General features: G+C 49.6%; 1 long non-coding RNA gene across 1 annotated transcript in view; it reads right to left on the bottom strand.

The window, feature by feature from the left end:
• LOC137547867 (uncharacterized) overlaps positions 1 to 20,257 on the bottom strand; it is a 61,881-nt gene that overhangs the window by 26,447 nt on the left and 15,177 nt on the right. The window contains exon 2 of the long non-coding RNA XR_011026639.1: positions 11,507 to 11,571. This is a non-coding gene — a long non-coding RNA (uncharacterized lncRNA). The remainder of the gene's footprint in view (positions 1 to 11,506; positions 11,572 to 20,257) is intronic.

A 20,257-nucleotide genomic window follows, 5' to 3' on the forward strand; every position in this document is an offset into this window, starting at 1 on the left:
CCCCATGGAAAAATGTTGGCTGGCATGGTCATTAATCCTATTTTTCAAAAGTTTTATCTATCTCTCTCTGCCTCATTATATATGTGCTCCTCTATCCACTACCTTATTAAAAATTATTAATCTGCAAGCTGTGTCTATAAGCCATCTGTAAGAAACATGTATTTTCCTCTCTTGTCTGCCTAAGTGGATCTCTACTGTGTCTTGATCTATCTCGGCTTTTGTACTACATCTTTCTCCCTCTCCCGCCCTCTCTCTTTCTCTCTCTCTCTCTTCAAATCCAAATCTAAAAAGCTTTGTTGGCAGGATGTAATAGATAGCGGAGAGGCCGCCGCGGCGGTGAGCGGCATGGCGGCTGTCTCCGCGTCTCAAGCGGTGGCCTCCACCGCACAGTTACATGGTGGAGTTTTGCCTGGTCCTTCAGTTGCACATAGACTGAGGGCTACGCGCGCGTTTGCCAGGCGACAGGACCTTTATGCAAGTAGAAGGGGAGTCAGCTGACTCCAGTAGTGCTCTGGATTGGCTGAGTGACTGGGGCGGCGCTGTGGAGCGCTCTGAGTATATATAGGACCTGCCTGTCAGTTGCTCTTTGTCTGCTGTTGCAAATGCTACGTGTTAGCACTCAGACCTTAGTCAGATCCCAAAGTGTGCTAGAACCAGCAGGAGCTGGGGATCCACACTTAGTCAGATTCTGTTGATAGCTTAAAGTACTAATTGAATTGTATTATTTGTTATGACCTTCTGCTAGCCTTGACTACTCTTCTGCCTAATGATTCTGTGCTTCTGCCTATCTGATCCTGTTGCCGACTCAGCCTGAACACTACTCTGATTTAGCCTTCTGTCTTTGTACCGTATCTGTCCGTTTGTTGCCGAATCTGCCTGTCTGACTCTCCCGCCCTCACCAGTGAGCCTAGCCCCTGGTGAGGGATTCTCTGTACAGCTTAATCACCTGCCCCTCAGGTGACCAGTAGCTGCAGTACAGTCTTAATCACCTGCTCCTCAGGTGACCAGTAGCTGCAGTACAGTCTTAATCACCTGCACCTCAGGTGACTAGTAACTACGGTACTGTCCTCATCACCTGCTCCTCAGGGGATTAGGAGCTGAAGTACAGTCTTGATCTCCTGCCCCTCAGGGGACCACCGGCTGCAGTGCAGTCTGACTCATCCGCTCCACGGGTGTTCAGTACACATTGTATTACTGTTGCACCAAACACCTATCTTTACATCTGGTTGCCCTGTGTCTCGCTATACTCGCATTATTGGTGATTCTGCAGATCACCACATAATCAGGTATAGCATCTGTAATATTGGTGATACTGCAGATCACCAATAATCAGAAAATGAGTTCTTGCTGACATCAATTGCTACACAGGACCAAATACATTTAGCATTGCCAAAGCAAAACAAAACATTAACATGGGGGGGGGGGGATTGTGGGAATAAGGGAAGGATATAGGTATACAGTCCATAGGAGTGTGGAGGATGTAAGGGATGGTACAGGGGGAATGAGATATATAGTCCATAGAGGAGGGGGGTAAAGATATACAGTCCATAGGGGAGTATAGGGGTATACAGTCCATGTGGTATCATGTTCCTCTCAGTTGGTGGCATGCAGTGACATATCGGGCAGCTTTTTTGCAGTTTTTTTCCTCTTCCCCCAGTAGGATGTAGAGTTTCCTCTCCTCATCTGTGGTAGTGTTGGGCGAACACCTAGATGTTCGGGTTCGAGAACGTTCACCGAACATCGCCGCGATGTTCGGGTGTTCGCGCCGAACTCCGAACATAATGGAAGTCAATGGGGACCCGAACTTTCATGCTTTGTAAAGCTTCCTTACATGCTACATACCCCAAATTAGCAGGGTATGTGCACCTTGGGAGTGGGTACAAGAGGGAAAGAAAATATTTGAAAAAGAGCTTATAGTTTTTGAGAAAATTGATTGTAAAGTTTCAAAGGAAAAACTGTCTTTTAAATGCGGAAAATGTCATGTTTCTTTGCACAGGTAACATGCTTTTTACCGCCATGCAGTCATAAATGTAATAAAGAGAAGAGGTTCCATAAACAGGGACCGGTAACGCTAACCCAGCAGCAGCAGCAGCAGCACACGTGATGGAACAGGAGGAGGCGCAGGAGGAGAAGGCCACGCTTTTTGAGACACAACAACCCAGGCCTTGCATGAGGACAAGAAGCATGCAGATAGCATGCTTTGTACCGCCATGCAGTCATAAATGTAATACAGATGAGAGGTTCAATAAACAGGGACCGGTAACGCTAACCCAGCAGCAGCAGCAGCTGCACACGTGATGGAACAGGAGGAGGCGCAGGAGGAGAAGGCCACGCTTTGAGACACAACAACCCAGGCCTTGCATGAGGACAAGAAGCGTGCGGATAGCATGCTTTTTACCGCCATGCAGTCATAAATGTAATAAAGAGAAGAGGTTCCATAAACAGGGACCGGTAACGCTAACCCAGCAGCAGCACACGTGATGGAACAGGAGGAGGCGCAGGAGGAGAAGGCCACGCTTTTTGAGACACAACAACCCAGGCCTTGCATGAGGACAAGAAGCGTGCGGATAGCATGCTTTGTACCGCCATGCAGTCATAAATGTAATACAGATGAGAGGTTCAATAAACAGGGACCGGTAACGCTAACCCAGCAGCAGCAGCAGCAGCACACGTGATGGAACAGGAGGAGGCGCAGGAGGAGAAGGCCACGCTTTTTGAGACACAACAACCCAGGCCTTGCATGAGGACAAGAAGCGTGCGGATAGCATGCTTTTTACCGCCATGCAGTCATAAATGTAATAAAGAGAAGAGGTTCCATAAACAGGGACCGGTAACGCTAACCCAGCAGCAGCAGCACACGTGATGGAACAGGAGGAGGCGCAGGAGGAGAAGGCCACGCTTTTTGAGACACAACAACCCAGGCCTTGCATGAGGACAAGAAGCGTGCGGATAGCATGCTTTGTACCGCCATGCAGTCATAAATGTAATACAGATGAGAGGTTCAATAAACAGGGACCGGTAACGCTAACCCAGCAGCAGCAGCACACGTGATGGAACAGGAGGAGGCGCAGGAGGAGAAGGCCACGCTTTGAGACACAACAACCCAGGCCTTGCATGAGGACAAAAAGCGTGCGGATATAGCAATGCTTTTTGCCGCCATGCAGTCATAAGTGTAATACAGATGAGAGGTTCCATAAACAGGGACCGGCAACGCTAACCCAGCAGCAGCAGCACACGTGATGGAACAGGAGCAGGCGCAGGAGGAGAAGGCAATGCTTTTTGAGACACAACAACCCAGGCCTTGCATGAGGACAAAAAGCGTGCGGATATAGCAGCAATGCTTTTTGCCGCCATGCAGTCATAAATGTAATACAGATGAGAGGTTCAATAAACAGGGACCGGAAACGCTAAACCATCCCAGATGTTCATTGGTCATGTTACTTGGTTGGGGTCCTGGAGTGTTGCGTAGTCGTTTCCAATCCAGGATTGATTCATTTTAATTTGAGTCAGACAGTCTGCATTTTCTGTGGAGAGGCGGATACGCCGATCTGTGACGATGCCTCCGGCAGCACTGAAACAGCGTTCCAACATAACGCTGGCTGCCGGGCAAGCCAGCACCTCTATTGCGTACATTGCCAGTTCGTGCCAGGTGTCTAGCTTCGATACCCAATAGTTGAAGGGTGCAGATGGATTGTTAGACACAGCTACGCCATCTGACATGTAGTCCTTGACCATCTTCTCCAGGCGATCGGTGTTGGAGGTGGATCTGCACGCTTGCTGTTCTGTGGGCTGCTGCTGCATGGGTGTCAGAAAATTTTCCCACTCCAAGGACACTGCCGATACCATTCCCTTTTGGGCACTAGCTGCGGCTTGTGTTGTTTGCTGCCATCCTGGTCGTCCTGGGTTTGCGGAAGTCAGTCTGTCGGCGTACAACTGGCTAGAGGAGGGGGAGGATGTCAATCTCCTCTCTAAAGTCTCCACAAGGGCCTGCTGGTATTCTTCCATTTTGACCTGTCTGACTCTTTCTTCAAGCAGTTTTGGAACATTGTGTTTGTACCGTGGATCCAGAAGGGTATAAACCCAGTAATTGGTGTTGTCCAGAATGCGCACAATGCGTGGGTCGCGTTCAATGCAGTCTAGCATGAATTGAGCCATGTGTGCCAGAGTCCTACCAGAATCCTCATCATCCTCTTGTGAGCGTTGTGATAGTTGTTGTGATGCATCATAGTCGTCACCTTCTTCCTGGTCTGCTTCTGCTGACCAATCGCGCTGAATTGTGGAAGTCCAACGTGCACCGCTCTGGCCCTCGTCAGTGGTGGCAGGAAATTCCTGCTCCAACTCCAGCTGTTCCTCCTCCTCTTCTTCGTCATAGCTGCTGGGGCCAGCGTTTCCTGAGGCGGATGGCCTGATGTTGGTACCATCACGCTGATCGTTTTCTCCTTCAGATTCCCCCAGTTGCATCATGACAGCTGTTTCCTTGATTTTCAACATTGACCTCTTCAGTAAACACAGCAGTGGTATGGTAATGCTGACTGAAGAGTTGTCACTGCTCACAAGCAACGTGGATTGCTCAAAATTTTGGAGGACTTGGCAGAGGTCCAATATGTTGGCCCAATCGGATCCACAGAAGCTTGGCAGCTGGCCGGATGCGCCTCGGTACTGCGCCGTCATGTACTGGACCACTGCACTCTTCTGCTCGCAAAAGCGGGCTAGCATGTGCAGCGTAGAATTCCAGCGCGTAGGAACATCACACAGCAAGCGATGGTGGGGGAGATTGAAGCGCTCCTGCATCTTGGCGAGTGCCCCCGAAGCAGTACTGGAATTTCTGCAATGTTTGGCCACTCGTCGCACCTTCAACAGAAGATCGGCCACGCCTGGGTATGTCCTCAGGAACCGCTGAACTACTAGGTTCATCACGTGCGCCAGGCAAGGGATGTGTGTCAGCTTAGCCAACCTTAAAGCGCGAATGAGATTATTCCCATTATCACACACAACCATGCCCGGTTTCAGGTCCAGCGGTGCCAGCCACAAATCCGTCTGTTCCTTTATTCCCCTCCAAATTTCCTCCCCTGTGTGCTGCTTATCCCGAAGGCAGACCAGCTTCAGCAACGCTTGCTGACGCATGCCAACAGCTGTGCTGCACTGCTTCCACGATCCTACTGCTGCTGGGTTAGCGTTTCCGGATGAGGTACAGCTTTGAGATGCGTTGGAGGAGAAGGAGTCAGAGAGGTAGGTGCTGCTGTTGTTATCCAGTGGGAGGGACGGCGGTGCAGCTGTTTGCGGCGTGGGCAACACCCGCACCGTAGCAGGTGAGGAATCGCTGCCAAGCTCCACAAGGTTCACCCAGTGCGCGGTAAGGGAGATGTATCGACCCTGGCCGAACGCACTCGTCCAGGTGTCAGTGGTGAGGTGAACCTTGCAGGCAACGGCATTCTTCAAGCTTCGGGTTATTTTGCTGACCACGTGCTCATGCAACTCAGGCACTGCAGAGCGCGCAAAGTGGTAGCGGCTGGGAACCACGTAACGTGGGATGGCCACTGACATCATGCCCTTGAAGCTGTTTGTCTCCACCACTCGATATGGCAGCATTTCGCAGGCCAGAAGCTTGGCTATGCTGGCTGTTACTGCCACGGCCCGGGGGTCATTTGCTGGCAATTTCCTCTTGCGCTCAAACATCTCCGAGACAGACAACTGAACCGTAGGGCTGCACACTGAAGGGCTGTTGGTTGTTGTGTTTGATGAAGACTGGGAGACCTCAAGAGCACTACTCCGGAAAGTGACAGTGTCAGCGTCGTCTGATGTTTGTAAATGTTGTGAACCACGCAATGGCTGGGCTACTGCTGCTGCTGAGGCGGGTCTGGTGGTGAGTCTGGTGAACCCAAGGGAGGCAGTGTTGCTGGTACCCTGTCCTGTCGAGTTTGCCCACAGAGTGGGATGTTTGGATAGCATGTGGCGGCTCATGCTGGTGGTGGAGAGGTTGTTAATACTTTTCCCCCTGCTCAGGCGGGTCTTGCACACCTTGCAAATCGCCATGGTAACATCCTCAGTGCAGTCTTCAAAGAAAGCCCAGACTTTGGAGCACCTGCCTTGCTGGCGATTTCTGTTTGCGCCTCTTTTGCCTCTCACTTGAACTTCCACGCTTGTGGTGCCTGAAATTGCGCGCCGCCTACCTTGTGGCACAAGGCGAACTCGTGAAGCAGTGGGTTCTTCAACAGACTCATCTGTGCTGCTGCTACGACGGCGATGTTCTCGTTCACAAACAAAATCTGGGTCTCTGTCCACATTGTCCATACCCTCCTCTTCCATCTCCTCAAACTCGTCATATGTCATTGTGGGGGGCCGCCGCCGTGGAGTAGAGCTCCCCAGAACAACCTCTGCGCAGCTCACTCCAACGTCGTCTTCCAGATCTTCTCGGCCGACCTCCTGCAATTGCAACCCCTCCTGCCCAACTTGCTCTGGGATTTGGGTTTCAAAGTCCTCGGACTCGCCTTGTTGTATTTCAGTGCCCGGTGCATTTCCCACAGTTAATGGTTGTGAATCCGGGCACAACATTTCTGGCTGTTCCTCCATTGACCTTTCAAAGGTGGAAGTTTGTTGGCCTGGGAATAGCTCCTGCGAATACCCCATTGTGTCCTGAGGTAATTCATCGGACTGGTTATCTGGCAGTTGTGTGCGTGGTGTCGCTGCCGGTTGTGTCAGCTTTGTGCCCACTGGCTCCTTGTAACTGGCTGAGGACTCGGACCTCGTGCGTGATGTGCTGGTGCTGCCTAACCCACTGCTGGACGCTTGAGAGGTCATCCAAGTAATTATCTGGTCCTGTTCTTTTGGATCTGTGAGGGTTGTTGTCCTGGACAACATGGGCGGTATTGAGTGGGTTTTCTTGGGTACTCCCCTGTGGCCTGTACGTGAACCGTCAGGGGAAACACCTCTTCCCTTGCCCCTCCCTCTTTCACCGGATTTCTTCCTCATTTCACTTATCCTTAAAGTACACGCTGACTGGCAGCAGTACAGTGGCAGTACAGAAATGCTATACAGTGGTGGGTGAGCGGGGGTACCACTATTGCCAGCAGCGACACAGAGCACAATGCTATACAGTGGCGGGTGAGCGGTGTACTACTGTTCCCAGCAGACACAGAGTGGCAGTAAACACAATGCTATATAGTGTGGCTGAGCCGTGTACACACAGTGGCAGTAAACAATGCTATATAGTCTGGCTGAGCCGTGTACACAGAGTGGCAGTACACACAATGCTATATAGTCTGGCTGAGCGGTTTACACACAGTGGCAGTACACACAATGCTATATAGTCTGGCTGAGCGGTGTACACACAGTGGCAGTACAAACAATGCTATATAGTCTGGCTGAGCGGTGTACACAGAGTGGCAGTACACACAATGCTATATAGTCTGGCTGAGCGGTGTACACAGAGTGGCAGTACACACAATGCTATATAGTCTGGCTGAGCGGTGTACACACAGTGGCAGTACACACAATGCTATATAGTCTGGCTGAGCGGTGTACACAGAGTGGCAGTACACACAATGCTATATAGTCTGGCTGAGCGGTGTACACGGAGTGGCAGTACACACAATGCTATATAGTCTGGCTGAGCGGTGTACACAAAGTGGCAGTAAACAATGCTATATAGTCTGGCTGAGCGGTGTACACAATGCTATATAGTCTGGCTGAGCGGTGTATACAGAGTGGCAGTAAACAATGCTATATAGTCTGGCTGAGCGGTGTACACAGAGTGGCAGTACACACAATGCTATATAGTCTGGCTGAGCGGTGTACACAGAGTGGCAGTACACACAATGCTATATAGTCTGGCTGAGCCGTGTACACACAGTGGCAGTAAACAATGCTATATAGTCTGGCTGAGCGGTGTACACAGAGTGGCAGTAAACAATGCTATATAGTCTGGCTGAGCGGTGTACACAGAGTGGCAGTACACACAATGCTATATAGTCTGGCTGAGCCGTGTACACAGAGTGGCAGTACACACAATGCTATATAGTCTGGCTGAGCGGTGTACACAGAGTGGCAGTAAACAATGCTATATAGTCTGGCTGAGCGGTGTACACAGAGTGGCAGTACACACAATGCTATATAGTCTGGCTGAGCGGTGTACACAGAGTGGCAGTACACACAATGCTATATAGTCTGGCTGAGCGGTGTATACAGAGTGGCAGTAAACAATGCTATATAGTCTGGCTGAGCGGTGTACACAGAGTGGCAGTACACACAATGCTATATAGTCTGGCTGAGCGGTGTACACACAGTGGCAGTACACACAATGCTATATAGTCTGGCTGAGCGGTGTACACAGAGTGGCAGTACACACAATGCTATATAGTCTGGCTGAGCGGTGTACACAATGCTATATAGTCTGGCTGAGCGGTGTATACAGAGTGGCAGTAAACAATGCTATATAGTCTGGCTGAGCGGTGTACACAGAGTGGCAGTACACACAATGCTATATAGTCTGGCTGAGCGGTGTACACAGAGTGGCAGTACACACAATGCTATATAGTCTGGCTGAGCGGTGTACACACAGTGGCAGTACACACAATGCTATATAGTCTGGCTGAGCGGTGTACACAGAGTGGCAGTAAACAATGCTATATAGTCTGGCTGAGCCGTGTACACAGAGTGGCAGTACACACAATGCTATATAGTCTGGCTGAGCCGTGTACACACAGTGGCAGTAAACAATGCTATATATAGCGTGGCTGAGCGAGGTACACAGTGGCAGTACACACAATGCTATATAGTGTGGCTGAGCGAGCGGTGTACTACTGTTCCCAGCAGCGACACACAATGACTGGGGGGACCCTGGCTAGCGTGGCTGGAGCGCGAACTACCCTGCCTGCCTACCCAAAGCTAAACCCACGGACAAATGGCGGAGATATGACGTGGTTCGGGTATTTATTTACCCGAACCACGTGACCGTTCGGCCAATCAGAGCGCGTTCGGGCTGAACCACGTGACCCGTTCGGCCAATCAGAGCGCGTTCGGGGTCCGAACAGCGTGACCCGTTAGGCCAATCACAGCGCTAGCCGAACGTTCGGGGAACGTTCGGCCATGCGCTCTTAGTTCGGCCATGTGGCCGAACGGTTTGGCCGAGCACCATCAGGTGTTCGGCCGAACTCGAACATCACCCGAACAGGGTGATGTTCTGCAGAACCCGAACAGTGGCGAACACTGTTCGCCCAACACTAATCTGTGGAGGTGAAATCAGGGCGGAGAGTCTCTGGAAGTGGGCAGTCCTCACAGGTGCGTATTTGCTGCAGTGTAGCAGGACGTCGGCCTCATCCTCCAGGACCCCCTGGTCACATTGCCTGCAGTCTCTCCTCCCGGGGCTTCCATGTCTGTCTGTGCCGCCCTGTCTCTATCTCCAAGTAGTCTCTATCTCTCTCTCTCTTTCCTTCTCACTCTCTCCCCTTCTCTCTCTCTCCTCTCTCCTTCTTTATCTCTCTCCTTCTTCCCCCCCCCCCCCCTCTCTACTTCTCTCTCTCTGTCCTTTTCTTTCTCTCCTCTCTCTCTCCCTCTCCTCTCTCTCTCCTCCTCCCCCCTCTCTCTCCTCATCTCTCTCCTACTCTCTCTCCCCCCTCTCCTTGTCTCCTCTCTCTCTCTCCTCTCCCCCTCTCCCTCTCTCCCTCTTCCCCCTCTCCTCTCTCTCTCTCTAACCCCCCCCCCCCCCCCCTCTCACTCTCTCTTTCCCTCACTCTCTCTCATGTCTGTGTTACTTCACCAACCAACAGCTTTCTTTAGATGTTTTTTTCTTTGAGCACATTTCACAGCTGTATATTTTTGTGTCATCATAATGCACAATAATTGTTATTGTGTAATTAGATTTAAAATTGATTATACGTTTATTTTATACAACTATTATTATACATGTGTTTGTAAATGTTTTGTTTTACATTTACTTTTTAAATAAAATTATTAAAACCTTTTGCCTGAACTTTACTGGAAAAAATATATAACAAATTGATTTCGTAAACATTTTATCCACCACCACCCTCACACTCTCCCCCATAACACCCTCTCCACTCACCCACCGCACACTAACATTCTCCTCTCCCCCACCACACCCTGACACTCTCCCCACCACACACTCTCCTCTCCCCCAACACACCCTGACACTCTCCTCCACTACACACTCGCCTCTGCCCCGCCACACCCTGACGCTCTCCCCACCACACCCTCACACTCTCCTCTCCCCCAACACACCCTGACACTCTCTGCCGCCACACACTCACACTCTCCACCACCGCACCCTCACACTCTCCTCTCCTCTCCCCCACACTCGCCTCTCCTCTCCCCAACACACCCTGACACTCTCCACCACCACACACACACACACTCCCCTCTCCCCCCACCACACCTTGACACTCTCCCCCACCACACACTCACACTCTCCTCTCCCCCACCACACATTCACACTCTCCTCTCCCCCAACACAACCTGACACTCTCCACCACCGCACCCTCACACTCGCCTCTTCTCTCCCCCACACTCGCCTCTCCTCTCCCCCAACACATGACAGCAAGGGGGTTGCTGAGCTGGGCTCCTACACCAGATATGACACCTGGTTTGCCGGTGCACAATCCCTCTGTGAGTCACCACTTCACAATGGAAATATACTATATTGAATGAAGGAAGCACTTAAAGAGACACTGAAGCGAAAAAAAAAATATGATATTATGATTTGTATGTGTAGTACAGCTAAGAAAAAAAACATTAAGATCAGATACATCAGTCTAATTGTTTCCAGTACAGGAAGAGTTGAGAAACTCCAGTTGTTATCTCTATGCAAAAAAGCTATTAAGCTCTCCGACTAACTTGGTCGTGGAGAGGGCTGTTATCTGCCTTTTATTATCTCAACTGTAATTGAACTGTTTACTTTTCCTCTGGCAGAGGAGATGTCATTACTTCACAGACTGCTCTGAAAGACTCATTTTGAATGCTGAGTGTTGTGTAATCTGCACATATTATAGGATAATGCAATGTTAGAAAAAACACTATATACCTGAAAATAAAAGTATGAGAATATTTTCTTTGCTGCTAATCTTCTAGTAATTATTCATAGTACACAACCAATTCATTATATCATATTTTTTTTTTCGCTTCAGTGTCTCTTTAAATGGCGTATAAACTTGCATTTATCAAATCAGTAGCAAAACACGACATGTTTCGGGGAAATCCCCTTCCTCAGGTGTACATGCAACCACGACTAACACAGCAAACTTATGAACAACAGTAGTGCACCACACCCAATTGAAAGCTCCTCCTCCTTGGTCACATGACCAGCATACATATTAACTCCTCAGGGTAAGTCCAAGTCCAAATTAACCCATCAGGGTTAAGTCCATCTTGTTGGGCACTACACATAGGTGTCTACCCAAAAGAAATAAACACCTAAACATCATAAGTGTAAGCAAACATCAGGTAAAACCTAGTTAATACACAGGCATAACAGCAGTACTATGCATAGACTCACTGCACCACGGATGCAGATGTTCCCTCTTTCCACCACCCACCATAGCGATGACAAGTCATCACGACCTGGAAGAGAAGACATATGCCAGCATTAGTTTACAAAAAGCATTTTATGCTAAACATTTCATTCAAGCCCTTAGGCGCAATAGAATCGAGTTTCCTCATCCACCTTGCTTCTTTCTGTAATAACAGCCTGTCCCTGTCTCCTCCTCGTTTCGGTGGTGGTACGTGATCTAATACCATCCACCTTAGCTGCGATACTCCGTGTCCTCGGGCATGAAAGTGTTTGCCCACCGGAGTATGGCTGCTTGGTACTGATGGTTTAAATCCCCGGATCGAGCCTCTGTGTTCCTGTACCCTGGTTTTGACGTCTCTTGTCAACTTCCCCACGTACAGGAGACCACACGGACATTTCAAAGCATAAACAACAAATGTGCTATCACAGGTGTACATGGAGTTAATCCCAATCTTTTCGCCTGTATATGGGTGACTCACATGATCCCCTTTAATGATGGCACCACAACAGTTACAATTCAAGCAGGGAAAAGTCCCTCTTTTCTTTGTAAGTTTATGCATTTCCACACACCTTTCAGACAGATCTACTTTACTGACTATGTTCTTAATAGTCCTCCCTCTTTTAAATGAAAACAATGGGGCATTTTTAAACACTTCTCCATAGGTCGGATCCTGTTGTAATATCGGCCAGTATCTGTTGACCACTTGTCTGACCAATCTCGACTGTTTACAGTAAGTCTGTACAAACGGTATCCGGTCAATCGACCTCTCCCGCTTGGACACACTTCCCAGCAGAGATTCCCTTGGGACCTCCCCCACTTCAGCTCGTACTTTACCTAGCATTTTGGGGTCATATCCCTTTGATAAAAATGTATTCGTAAGCCTATCTGCCGCGGTTTCATAACCCTCCTCTGTGGAAGCTATTCTTCTGGCTCTTAAGTACTGCCCCTTGGGGATGGCTTTAATTACATTTCTGTTATGAAAACTGTCGACTCTAAGCAGATTATTTCTGTCTGTGGGTTTTGTGAACAGATCGGTGCGCAGTCCAACCTCTGTAACAGTTATAGAGACGTCCAAATACTGGATCTCTCTATCTGAGGTTACCATTGTGAATTTGATTGTAGGGTGGGCCTGATTGGCCTCCTCTACCATCAACAGAAACTCCTCCTGCTGTCCCTGCCACAAAATCAAGATGTCATCCACAAATCGGTAATACCCGACAATGTTATGACAATACTTCTCATTTTTAACAAACATACATTGCTCCAGTTTGTACATGAATAGGTTTGCAAATGAAGGAGCCACAGGGGATCCCATGCTTGTACCCTGTCTCTGCAGATAAAATTCGTTACCAAACTTGAAGTAGTTGTTTACCAGTATCATTTCAAGACAATCGAGTACAAAGTAAATCAACCTATTATCCATGTTTGTCTCAAGCAGCAACTCTTCAATATACCTTATCCCCTCCTCGTGAGGAATTGAGGTAAATAAACTTTGAACATCCAGGGTGGCTAGGATCAACCCTGTGTTCCTAATGTTCAGGTCTTTCAATCTTTGCAGCAAGTCTGTGGTATCCGTCAAACAGGTTGATATACCCTTCACAAGGTCCTGCAGATAAACATCCACCAACTTGGATAACGGGTAAAGAATTGACCCAACGGCTGATACACCCTAATCTCCCCCAACACACCCTGACACTCTCCGCCACCACACACTCACACTCTCCTCTCCCCCACCACACCCTCACACTCAACCCCACCACACACTCTCCACCACTGCACCCTCACACTCGCCTCTCCCCCAACACACCCTGACACTCTCCGCTACCACACACTCACACTCTCCTCTCCCCCACCACACCCTGACACTCTCTGCCACCACACACTCCCACTCTCCACCACCGCACCCTCACACTTGCCTCTCCCCTACACTCGCCTCTCCTCTCCCCCAACACACCCTGACACTCTCCCCCACCACACACTCGCCTCTGCCCCACCAAACCCTGATGCTCTCCCCCACCACACCCTCACACTCTCCTCTCCCCCAACACACCCTGACACTCTCTGCCACCACACACTCACACTCACCACCCCCGCACCCTCACACTCGCCTCTCCTCTCCCCCACACTTGCCTCTCCTCTCCCCCAACACACCCTGACACTCTCCGCCACCACACACACACACACTCCCCTCTCCCCCACCACACCCTGACACTCTCTCCCACCACACACTCACACTCTCCTCTCTCCCAACACCCTGACACTCTCCACAACCACACACACTCACCTCTTCTCTCCCCCACACTCGCCTCTCCTCTCCCCCAACACACCCTGACACTCTCCGCCACCACACACTCACACTCTCCTCTCCCCCACCACACCCTCACACTCTACCCCACCACACACTCACACTCTCCACCACCGCACCCTCACACTCGCCTCTCCCCCAACACACCCTGACACTCTCCGCCACCACACACTCTCCTCTCCCCCACCACACCCTGACACTCTCTGCCACCACACACTCACACTCTCCACCATCGCACCCTCACACTTGCCTCTTCTCTCCCCCACACTCGCCTCTCCTCTCCCCCAACACACCCTGACACTCTCCGCCACCACACCCTCACACTCTCCTCTCCCCCACCACACCCTGAAACTCTCCCCCACCACACACTCACACGCTCCTCTCCCCCAACACACCCTGACACTCTCTGCCACCACACACTCACACTCTCCACCACCGCACCCTCACACTCGCCTCTCCTCTCCTCCAACACACCCTGACACTCTCCGCCACCACACACTCACACTCTCCTCTCCCCCACCACACCCTCACACTCTCCTCTCCCCCAACACACCCTGACACTCTCCCCCACCACACACTTGCTTCTTCCCCACCACACCCTGACGGTCTCCCCCACCACACCCTCACACTCTCCGCCACCACACACACACTCTCCCCCAACACACCCTCACACTCTCCGCCACCACACACACACTCTCCCCCAACACACCCTGACACTCTCCCTCACCACACACTCGCCTCTGCCCCACCACACCCTGACGCTCTCCCCACCACACCCTCACACTCTCCTCTCCCCTAACACACCCTGACACTCTCTGCCACCACACACTCACCACCACCGCACCCTCACACTTGCCTCTCCTCTCCCCCACACTTGCCTCTCCTCTCCCCCAACACACCCTGACACTCTCCGCCACCACACACGCACACACTCTCCTCTCCCCCACCACACCCTGACACTCTCCTGTCCCCCACCACACACTCACACTCCTCTCCCCATTACACCCTCACACTCTCCACAACCACACACTCACACACAATAAACATTGATTACTATCAATATAATTGCCAACATGCAGATTGATTCTATGTAGAAACACAGTGTTAAAATACAAATTAATTGCAGTATATATTTAAACCACTAGATCGTATAGTTTTGTTTTATTTAGAAAGACTTAAACTTTTAAAGTCACTGTTTTTTAAATTGGATCATAGCTTAGTGTTAAGATACTAGACTAACAACACGAAGTTTGAAGTTGAAATCCAGTGAACTTCATCTTAATTTTTGAATTTTTATTAGATTCTAATATTTGGAAAATAAAAATAAACACATTTAATATGTTACAATATACCATTTTAATTTAATTGCGTTTTAAAATTAATTTCAAAATCAAAAAAATATATGCTAATTAATAAGCAAACGTATGTACAGAAAAAAAAGAAATAGGGACAATAAATGATTCAAGACAATCACGGAAGCCTGATAAAGATAGCTATTTAACTTTTAAAACAAATAAAGTATAATTAGAGAGGCGGTACAAAAACGGAAAATATCATTCTTCAGCAAACACAAAATACATTACACTTTCAAAAAGGTTAATTTACGTTCTATCAAATACCGTTCTGGAGTTATAGAACGGTATATATAGTTTCAGTTCCACTCTATTGGTGCAGCAGCCGCGCCAGAACGTTGCGGTTTAAAACGGTAAATAGCGTTTACCGTTTCTTCTGAATGTGCGCCGGAAGGTTACATAGGCGCTGTGCGCCATTTTTTCCTGATTCGTGCCCGACACTGTGTCGGCTGTCCCCAGGAGTCCCCCAGGATGATTTTAACTGATCCTATGGCTGTAACAGCTTCAACTAGCACTAGGCTTGCTAGTAGAGGTGGCCGGCATCCCCCAGATTATTGATGATCCCCCCGATCGCCCGCTAAATACATTACCCAGCCTGGATCCAGCGATCGCGCAGCCTCCCTGAACATCTCCGGTCCTCTCTATGGGGAGAATCGGGTCTGCGCATGACACCATGACATCGGTGACGTCATGTGCGATCCTCCCCATAGAGAAGAGCGGAGCTGTCCTGGGAGGCTGCGCTGATCGCTGGATGCAGGCTGGGTAATGTATTTAGCGGGCGATCGGGGGATCATCAGTAATCTGGGGGATGCCGGCCACCTCTACTAGCTAGCCTAGTGCTAGCTGAAGCTGTTACAGCCGTAGGAACAGTTAAAATCATCCTTGGAGACTCAAGCTGCAGAACCTCCTGAGCGGCGTAATGCTCAGGAGGTTAAAGGATACCTTAGTCCTTAATGAACTCTGTAATTGACGCCGGGGATGTGGTGAGATGCATATAGGCTTATCACACCTCCTGTGGCCCGGCGACTGTCTCCATTCATCTGTAAAAGGTCCCGTTCCATAGTAGTGGTCGGCAGGGTCGGTGCAGTATGTTTGTGGGAGTACGTCTACTCCCGCGGGAAGAGGTAGCCAGTGCACACATGCACTGGGCTAGAGAAATCGGCTGAAAGCGCGGTCACCAGCATAAGCACGCAGTATGTCTGGTCAGAAGGCAAGTGCGCCTGGTACGTCTTTTCGCGAGAGTATACGCATACTCCCGTGGACATACTGCACCTGCGCCGACCCCTTCTTTAGAACAGGAACAGTAGAAATGTATGGAGACTGACGCTGGGCCATGGGAGGGGGGTAAGCCTATTCACCCCTCCCCATACACAAATTCTGTAAGGATGAAGGTATCCTTTAAAATCAGAGACAAACTGAGACTACCAGTCAGCAGAAATGCAGGCAGCATCACCTCAGACAGCACAGCATGGTTGCTGATTATCATCATCAGTGCTGCCTGCAGCTGCATCACTCATACTGACTGACAGTGTGTCAATCACTCACATGTCCTCTGTCCTCACCTGCTGTCAGCCTGTCATGCTGGGTCCAGTGCTGCCTGCTGTACTGTTGTGTGTAACTGCATGTCCTCCTTCTGTGTGTTAAGGCTGGCTGTCAGTGTCTGCCTCCACCTTACACACACTACCCTCGGCTGGACTAGTCTCTGTGTGGGGCTGGGGAGATGAGTAGCCATGTGTATGGGGGGTTGGGGATGCAGCCACGCAGGGCCAGTGGGCACGGCAGAGGGGCACAGCCTGGAAAACAGGCGCCCAAATGCCCAGCGGTGCGTGTCACTGTCACACGTGGTGATGACTGTTGTGGGGCGGAGTTTGAGGTTGCGCCGCACAGGGTAAGCAATGTACCTGTGTAGCTGCTGCTATAGAGTGAGAGGGGGTGGCTAGCTAGATAAGAGGAGGAGAAGCAGTTGGGAAGAGCAGTGTTGAACACTGCTTGCTTCTATTGGCCGGGGGAACCGTATGAAGGCGGCGGTAGAGGCTGAAGAGCACCTGGTACGCCGTGCATGTAAACTGCAAAAATATGTCACAGATGGTAATAGCGGTAGGTGGCCGCGGTTACCCCACACGGTGCTCCAAGCCATCGCCTGTACTGCCTGGCGCTTAAAGTAAATGGGAACCGCATTTAAAAAAAAATGAAGCAAATACTTACCTAAGGAGATGGAAGGCTCAGGGTTATATAGAGCCTTCCGTCTCCTCTCTCAATGCTCTCTATCCTGTGCTGGCTCCCCCCCCCCCCCCATTTCAATCCCCTGCTGAAAGGGTATTTGGAAGTCTTCGGGAGCCGTGTCCTCCCGAAGACGTGCGGCTCCATACTGCACAGGCGTGAGCATGCAAGAGAGCGTGCTTGCGCAGGCGCAGTACAGGGCCGCCCTTCTTCAGGAGCACTCTGGCTCCCTGAAGACTTCTGAAGCCTCCTTCGGCCGGATAAATCAGTATTTAACTAATTTAGTCAAATACTGCTACCGGGCGAGCCAGCACTGGATCGAGGGGACCAGGAGAGGAGCCGGAAGGCTCTATAGGACCCAGAGCCTTCCCTCTCCTTGGGTAAGTATCTGTCTCATTTTTTTAAGTGCGGTTCCCATTCACTTTAAGGCGCCCCTGTTGATGAGTATGAAAAATAACCTTAATTAGAAGCAAAAGCCCTTGATGCAGTAGGAGTCACATACAGAAGTGCACAATTGACACCACCTCATTGAACATTCATATTTTAAAAAAAAAACATACCAATCTTGACATAAATTAAAGAGTTTGCAGCTTTACAATAAAATGGCAATGTTGATTTGGATATCTGGCTTGTGTTGAAAAGTTGTGTACTCTAATGATTTCATTTGGTTTTCCAACCATTCAGTGACCAAAACAGAGAAGAAAGTAGAGAGCAGAATGTGCATCCTCACCATACACTAAAGGTGGCCATACATCTAGCGTTTTTGCGAACTAGATGAAAATTGTTGTGTCTACCCATCGATCAATAATTCAATTGATTTCGGGAAGAAAATTGTTGAATGCATCGATCGGATGTGCTGGAAAATGTCGGTCAAAAGTGCTTGATTGGTACCGGCATTTAATATCGCAACTACTGACGTATGAAATGGACCCTCGACCTGAATCCCCCCAAGTGTGCAATAAGGGGGCCGCGCCCGCTGTCTGTGCTCTGCAAATTCTCACTAGTAGTCTCACTGGCCCAACTCCTGGTGTTCTCCACTGACACCCCCATTACTGCATGTGCCTGTACCATCTAGCACCAGGCATGGTTGTGACGTGCTACACCTGCCTCGTGGTACAGCACTTGTGGTAACAGCGGAGGACACTGGGAGTTGCAGCAGAAGCATAGGTGAGAATTTTCAAAGCGGGAGGAGGGGGGGGGGTGGAAGGTTTGGGGGGATTTTACACTTAATTTATGGATACTATACATCATCAACATCCTCTTCTCCCTTCACTTGAATCTAAAAAAAGGGGGGGGGGGGGGATAAACAGACTGCACATAGTGCATTACTGTGGCTACTGTTAATGATCACACTCCCCAGGTGAATAAGGTGATGCACACGTGATCCAAACTCAAAGTGTAGACACAGCAGACTCCCCCACCATACTATCCGCTCACCAGATCGACACCACCTCAGATCCAGGTGGGTCTAGCGTGTGTGTGTCAATCACTGACCAATCTGCAGCCTGTTCCGATAATGCAAATTTAATCCAATTGCCATGTAAAAGACAATAAAATGTTCATAGCGTAACTCAATTAAAACAATAGTAAAGTGCCTGCGCCATCCAGCGCACTTGCATAATTCAAATGAATGAAGCGTCTATCGGGCTGCTAAGCACAGCGGTTTCACCCCCTCTGGTGGCGTCGGCGTCCCGCTCCTCCACCGCGGCGTGTCCGCTATCGCACCTCACAAATCCTGACCGGCCGGCGAGGTGGGTTGCAAAAGTATTGAAGTTTTCCACATTTTGTCACATTACTGCCACAAACATGCATCAATTTTATTGGAATTCCACGTGAAGGACCAATACAAAGTGGTGTACATGTGAGGAGTGGATCGAAAATCATACATCATTCCAAACATTTTTTACAAATAAATAACTGCAAAGTGGGGTGTGCGTAATTATTCAGCCCCCTGAGTCAATACTTTCTAGAACCACCTTTTGCTGCAATTATAGCTGCCAGTCTTTTAGGGTATGTCTCTACCAGCTTTGCACATCTAGAGACTGAAATCCTTGCCCATTCTTCTTTGCAAAACAGCTCCAGCTCAGTCAGATTAGATGGACAGCGTTTGTGAACAGCAGTTTTCAGATCTTGCCACAGATTCTTGATTGGATTTAGATCTGGACTTTGACTGGGCCATTCTAACACATAGATATGTTTTGTTTTAAACCATTCCATTGTTGCCCAGGCTTTATGTTTAGGGTCATTGTCCTGCTGGAAGGTGAACCTCTGCCCCAGTCTCAAGTCTTTTGCAGTTTCCAAGAGGTTTTCTTCCAAGATTGCCCTCTGTTTGGCTCCATCCATCTTCCCATCAACTCTGACCAGCTTCCCTGTCTCTGCTGAAGAAATGCCCCCCTGAGCATGATGCTGCCACCACCATATATGACAGTGTGGATGGTGTGTTCAGAGTGATGTGCATTGCTAGTTTTCTGCCACACATAGCGTTTTGCATTTTGTCCAAAAAGTTCAATTTTGGTCTCATCTGACCAGAGCAGCTTCTTCCACATGGTTGCTGTGTTCCCCACATGGCTTGTGGCAAACTGCAAACGGGACTTCTTATGCTTTCTGTTAACAATGCCTTTCTTCTTGCCACTCTTCCATAAAGGCCAACTTTGCACAGTGCATGACTAATAGTTGTCCTATGGACAGAGTCTCCCACCTGAGCTGTAGATCTCTGCAGCTTGTCCAGAGTCACCATGGGCCTCTTGACTGCATTTCTGATCAGGGCTCTCCTTGTTCGGCCTGTGAGTTTAGGTGGATGGCCTTGTCTTGGTAGGATTACAGTTGTGCCATATTCCTTCCATTTCTAAATGGTCGCT

The sequence above is a fragment of the Hyperolius riggenbachi genome, chromosome 1 (assembly GCF_040937935.1).
Source record: "Hyperolius riggenbachi isolate aHypRig1 chromosome 1, aHypRig1.pri, whole genome shotgun sequence".
NCBI lineage: Eukaryota > Metazoa > Chordata > Amphibia > Anura > Hyperoliidae > Hyperolius > Hyperolius riggenbachi.